At 48.4% G+C, this 6,000-nt stretch overlaps 1 protein-coding gene across 3 annotated transcripts in view; it reads left to right on the top strand.

The window, feature by feature from the left end:
* Positions 1–2,006: 2,006 nt before the first annotated feature.
* The window catches only part of TRAPPC9 (trafficking protein particle complex subunit 9), a 515,472-nt gene continuing 511,478 nt past the window's right edge, over positions 2,007–6,000 (top strand). For 2 of the 3 annotated variants that reach the window (XM_060116029.1, XM_060116027.1), the window contains exon 1: positions 2,444–2,558. The gene's annotated coding sequence lies outside the window, so the exon portion shown is untranslated. Of the gene's footprint in view, positions 2,130–2,443; positions 2,559–6,000 lie in introns of those variants that run through there. The other variant, XM_060116028.1, reaches the window with a different exon arrangement.

The raw sequence follows: 6,000 nt of genomic DNA, 5'->3' as shown, positions 1-6,000 counted from the left end.
AGTTAGTGAGTAATGGAGTTTATGCTCTGACCTGCACTTTTGACTGGTTTCAGTGGTAATTCTCAACCCCACCAAGCCTCTTTGGGCATTGGTCTTCATCTTTGAGATTGCATGCATGATTGGATGTTTCAGGGAAGTAGATTTGCCTTATGAGAGAACTTTCTAACAGGGCTCTGTATCATTGTATGAAACTTTCCACCTCTGTTAGAACTTTTTATAGAGGGTTTCTGGTGTGGGTGTGAGGTTGGACTTGATGATTTTAGATGTTCCTTCCAATCCAACTGTAAGTGTCTAAAACTCCTTGAGAGCAGGTTTGGTATATTCGTTGAATTCTCAGCATTCAGAGGAGATGCTCAGGAAACGTTAAAACTATGTAAGCAACATAACTCCAGAAGCAAGATATACCTGAGACAAGTCTAGACACCTCCCTCTGATGGCTGGGGGAATGTGGCTAGCCTTTACATTCTCTGAGCCTCAGTTTTCTCATTGGTCAGAATGCAGAGTAGTCTCCTCCCTCCCTCCCCCACAGATTTGCTGGGACAATAAAATAAATTAATGTGAGTACATTGTAAACAGAAACATTGTACAAAAATAATGTTTCCTTTTGCCAGCTTTCAATCTTGCTTTCCAAATTGCTTCTCTTATCCATTTATAGAGAGAATGAGAACAAAGAAGGACTATGGAAAGAGCGCAGGCGACAGAGTCAGACAGCCTGGGATTTGAATCCTAAATAGCACCAGCCACTTGTGTGCCAAGTGGAGTGTTCTTTCTGGACCTCAGCACTAAGAATAGCTACCTTGTATCGATCTTATGAAGACATCGTGTGCTAAACAGGGAGCTCTATTCCTGGCACTTAGACCTCCATAAAGGGTGGCCTCTTTTAATGTCTGTTTTCTGTGTTCTGTAATTGTCAACCTGCGCTCTCAGCGCCATGGAGAAGCCTCCTTGGGCGGCTTTTTGTAGGGTCCTGGAAGCGTTCTCTCTTAGCCTCTGGACACCTGTGTTGAAAATCCTTCCTGGCTGTGGGGTGTGCTGGAAATCCGTTCCACCTGTTTTGCCCTGAAGATGTGTTCTGTTTGTAATTCATTCCTACTCTTTGGAAAACAATTCAATAAAAACTCATTTGGGGCTTCCCTGGTGGCGCAGTGGATGAGAGTCCGCCTGCCGATGCAGGGGACATGGGTTCGTGACCCGGTCCGGGAAGATCCCACATGCCGCAACGGGAGAGGCCACAACAGTGAGAGGCCTGCGTACAGCAAAAAAACCAAAAAAAAAACAAAAACTCATTTGGTTTTCCACTGGCCCAGGGCAGGTATGAGGGATAGCGTATTATTATTTTATAAAAAAATATAAATAATAAAGTCATAAAACACCACTGGTCACAGAGCAGAGAGTCAATAAATGCTCACTGGAGTAAAGTAAAAGTGATGGCTCAGTTTCTTCCATGGCTGCTGTATTGGCTGAACTATTCCTGTCCACCATTACACTTTTTTTTTTTCTTATTTAAAAAGAAATACATGCATATGGTAAAAAAATTCAAACAGAACACAAAAATACACAAGGGAAAGAAGGTCTCCCTCATCCTCTGTTCTCTCAACCCTCTCTGGAGATGCCACTGTTGACAATTACTTGCGTATTTTTCAAATATGCTATGCACATGCCAACCTATGTATGTGAATTCCTTTTTAAGTTTTCTTTCTTTATTTTTAACCTGGATAACCCCTTCTGCCCCTACCTAGCAAGCTGGGCTCTGGAACTAAGGACAGCTGTCCCACACCAGGGGGCCTATTCGGAGCCCTAGACGGGACCCCCAGAGTCAGGAGTGGTTTTCCAAGGGGGAATGGGGACCAAGAACCAGCCCTCGGGCAGTCTGCTTGGGGCTCGGGCTCTGACCTTCTACTTCCCGGCCCCGCCCAGCCCCTGTGACCTTGCACATAAGGCATGCCCTGGAGGCACGCGGCCTCAATTTCTCAGCCTGTAAAAGGGGAACGTATACTCTCGCCAAGGTAGTTCAGAGCACTGGCGACAACGCCTGCGGGTGCGCGACACGGAGCCCGGCTCGGCGCGTGGGCAAGGAGTGTGATCCCGTAAGGGTTTTGCAGAGGCCCTGGGCTGGAGGGCTGCACCACGTAGGTGAAATTTGAGCTGCGCGCCTTGACGGCTTGGAAAGGCGCGCGGAGGCAGGAGTGGCATCTCCTTCGGGGTGCGCGGCCCCAGGAGCTAAAGCTTTTCTTTCCTTCTCAGCTGCTCTCCTTCCCCTTTTCTTCCTCTGGGTCCCTCCGTCTCCCTCCTCCTCCCTGCCCCTCCCTGCGACCATCTAGCTCCCTCCACTTTTCATCACTCCTCTCCTCCTCCTCCCCATTCCCTCGCTTCCCCGGCGTCTCTTCCAAAACCCGGAGCGGATCACCGGCCCGGGACGGGCCCTGCGCATGCGCAGGGGCGGGGCCGGCTCAGCCGCTAGTCGGAAGCTCCAGCTCTGAGCCGGGGGAGCGTCCGAAGAGGCTACTCGGCCCCGCCGCCCGCCAGGCCGTTGGCTCCGGGCCCGGGGGTCCGGCTGTGTAAGTGCAAGGTGGGGGGGCTCCCGGGAAGGGAGGGTGTCGGGTCGGCTGCGGGAGGGCTGTCCGTGTGTCACGGCGCTCGAGGGCGCCAGCCAGCTTGTGTCCCGCCGAGGGGCTCGCCTCAGCCCACACCTGCTCGGGCCACCTGCCCTAGCCCCGTTACCCTACCCGGAGCCCGGCCACACCTGTCCACGGCCGCGTCCGCACCTGCCGAGGGCCCGGCCCGCACCTGCCGCCTCTCGGGCCCGGCCCTGGCTCTCCTTAGCTCTCGGCAGTCGTCCCCTTCCCCTCTTCCGCCCGCGGGCCCCCTCCGCCCGGCCTCCCTCTCCTCGGCCCCTGCCCCCCTGCCCCCGGGCCGGCGGGTCTCGGGACCCGGCTGGGACCCGCGGCTGGGGCCGGCCTCCGGGCGGCGCTGCAGCCCGCGCCCCCGGCCGCCTTCCCCGCCCGGCCGTCCCGCGAGGCCCTCTTCTCCCTTTTCCTCCTCCTCCTCCTCCTCTTTTGGATTCAAAGTGTCTCAGATCCCGCTCGGCGGCGGCAGGCGCTGATTCCCGGGGATGAGCTCCTCGAATTGCAAAGTCCGGCTTCTCCCGGCCAAGTCTCGGGAAGAGAGAACACTGTGCCTGCCTTGGTCTCCTCCCCCGGCTCATTTGCCCCACGTGAATGCCCTTTAACACGGAGTTTTCTGGTGTTCGGATGGGGTGCTTGTGGATTTCACGTGTTTTTCTAGAGAGAGGGATTACAGTGTTGAAAGCAGGGCTCGGTTTAGTTAAAGATGAGTTGAGGGTATGAGGCTGTGACATCCTCCATCCTCTCCCCGCCCCAGTTTAAACGCGACTGGCGATTTTTAAAACGTAGTTATAGTCGTTTCCTAGTCCAGCCCAGCTAGTATTCCTTACCACGAAACAGCAGCACTAGAGGCATGATATTGGAGAACCGGGAATATTGCAGTCCTAAAGATGTCCTGGCAAGGTTTTTTGTTTTGTTTTTCTTAAATTGTGGGGCAGTCCAATAGTATAGAGGGAAAAATAGTTGTCAAGAAATATTTTATCAAATAACAGCGTTATTGAGATAATGTTCACATACGATAAAGTCCACCCATTTAAATTGTACATTTCAGTGGTTTTTAGTATATTCACAGTTGTGCAACCATTATTATTCCAGAACATTTTCCTCACTTCACAAAGAAATTCCATACCCGTTGGCAGTCTCCCCTCCTGCAGCCCGGGGCAGCCACAGATTTACTTTCTGTCTCTAAGGAGTTGCATATTTGGGGCATTTCATGTAAATGGAATCATACAGTATGTGGCCTTTTGTGCCTGGCTTCTTTCACTTTGCATAACGTTTTCAGGGTCCACCCATGTTGTAGTAGGGTCAGTACTTTGTTCCTTTTTATGGCTGAGTAATATTCTATTGTTATGGATAGATCACATTTTGTTTATGCATTTCTCAGGTGATGGACACTTGCGTTGTTTCCACTTTTTGGCTCTTAGGAATAACACTGCTATGAATGTTCGCATACTAGTTTTTGTGTGGACACGTATTTTCAAATCTCTTCGGTATATACCTAGGAGTAGAACTGCTGTTTATATGGTAACTCTATGTTTAACTTTTTGAGGAACTACCAAGTTGAAGAAATATATTCTTGATGTTTTAATCTTTGTATTAGATTAGTCTCAGACACCAGAGCTGGCTCAGTGCCAGGGCTTATTTCATCAGATTCTTTCTCCCTTGAAGAGAGTAGTGGAAAAGCATGGACTCTGGAGCCTGGCTCCAGTTTACCTCTTACAGATTAGGAGACCTTGAGCAGCTGACTGAGCCTGGTTCCTCATCTGTAAGGTTGAGAATGGGAATGCTTGTTTCTTAGGATTGTTGTGAAGTCTAACTATGATAAGTTGTAAAGTGCCCAGTGCAGCCCTTTTCCTACCTTATATATGAGACAGATTTCCTCCCATGGTACTTGCATAGTTTGAATCTGGGGCAAAAGTGAACAAGAAGTTTGCTAATACTGAGCTGCTCAGGGAAAACCCTTGCCTGAGGCTGTAAGGTTTATTGAGCTGTGGCATGGATTTGATTGCTGGTCTGCTTTTCAGGGCCTAGTTGGAACTGGAAGGGACCCAGAGGGGTCTTTTAGTCCAGGGTGACTTCATTGTTTAGATTTCATAAATTGGTAAGTGCTAAAAAGCTGGAGGGCCAATCATAGGCTTGTCAATTTTTATTTTTGCCCAGATAGAATAATGGAAAAACAAGCGCCATCTCCCCCCCTATTGTTTTATAAAAGCAAGAATGTTTGGGAATTCCCTGGCAGTCCAGTGGTTAGGACTCGGTGCTTTCACTGCGGTGGCCCGGGTTCAGTCCCTGGTCAGGGAACTAAGAGCCTACAAGCCGTGGGGTGCAGCCAATTAAAAAAAAAAAAAAAAAAAAAAAGAATATTTTAACAGCAAAAAACAAGACAGTTCATAACCTAAAAATAAATGATAACAATAGTAGTTAATATTTGTAAAGCACTTACTAAATTTACTTTAGTTTTATGGGAAGCTTAATATACATTGTTCATATTTTTCTCATTTTACTTCAGAGTAGAGAAATTGAACACCTCCTGTCCTCAACCTGTGTCAGACCCACAGGCCACCTGTGCACCTGTAACACGCTTGCCTTTTTTGTGCATCAACTTTTTTGCTTATAGAAGAGGGGTGTTGGCAGGGGCAGTAGCGTAATCTCCTGGTAGATGAGAAGGGCCGGGGCCAGGCCCTGAAACTAGCCAACCTGCTGAAACATGCACTGTAAGCTTTGTGAAGTTCCACCTTCTTCCTTTTTTTTTTTTTTTTTTTTGATGTGGACCATTTTTAAAGTGTTTATTGAATTTGTTACAATATTGCTTCTGTGTTATGTTTTGGTTCCTTGGCTGCCAGGCATGTGGGACCATAGCTCCCTGACCAGGGTGGAACCCGCACCCCCTGCACTGGAAGGCGAAGTCTTAACCGCCAGGGAAGTCCCCCTTCTTCCTTTTTTAACGCTTATGTTAAATGTTTAACATGTACGTACAGTTTAAAGAATGGCAAAACAAGCACCCCTGGATCTACCATCTAGCTTAAGAGACAGAACATAACTACTACTTCTGAAGCCCACTGCTTCCCTTTCAAACTGCGTTCCTCTTTGCCACCCAGGTAACCACTATCCAAATTTACTTTTTCTTTATAATTTTGCCATATGTGTAAACAAGATATTGTTTAAGTGTTGCCTGTTTTTGAACTTTACATAAATGGAATGGTGCTGCTTGTATTAATCCACAACTTGCTTTATCTGCCCATCATGTTTTTGAGATTCATCTTTGTTCCTGCAATGTAGCGCTAGGTCATTCATTTTCACTGTTCTAAAGTATTTCATTGTGTTAAACGACCACAGTTTAGTTACGCATTCTCCTGACCGTGGACATTTGCGTTCT

Source organism: Mesoplodon densirostris, chromosome 13, assembly GCF_025265405.1.
Source record: "Mesoplodon densirostris isolate mMesDen1 chromosome 13, mMesDen1 primary haplotype, whole genome shotgun sequence".
Lineage (NCBI taxonomy): Eukaryota > Metazoa > Chordata > Mammalia > Artiodactyla > Ziphiidae > Mesoplodon > Mesoplodon densirostris.
Note: the sequence above shows the minus strand (reverse complement) of the source record. Positions and strands in the feature narration are given on the sequence as shown.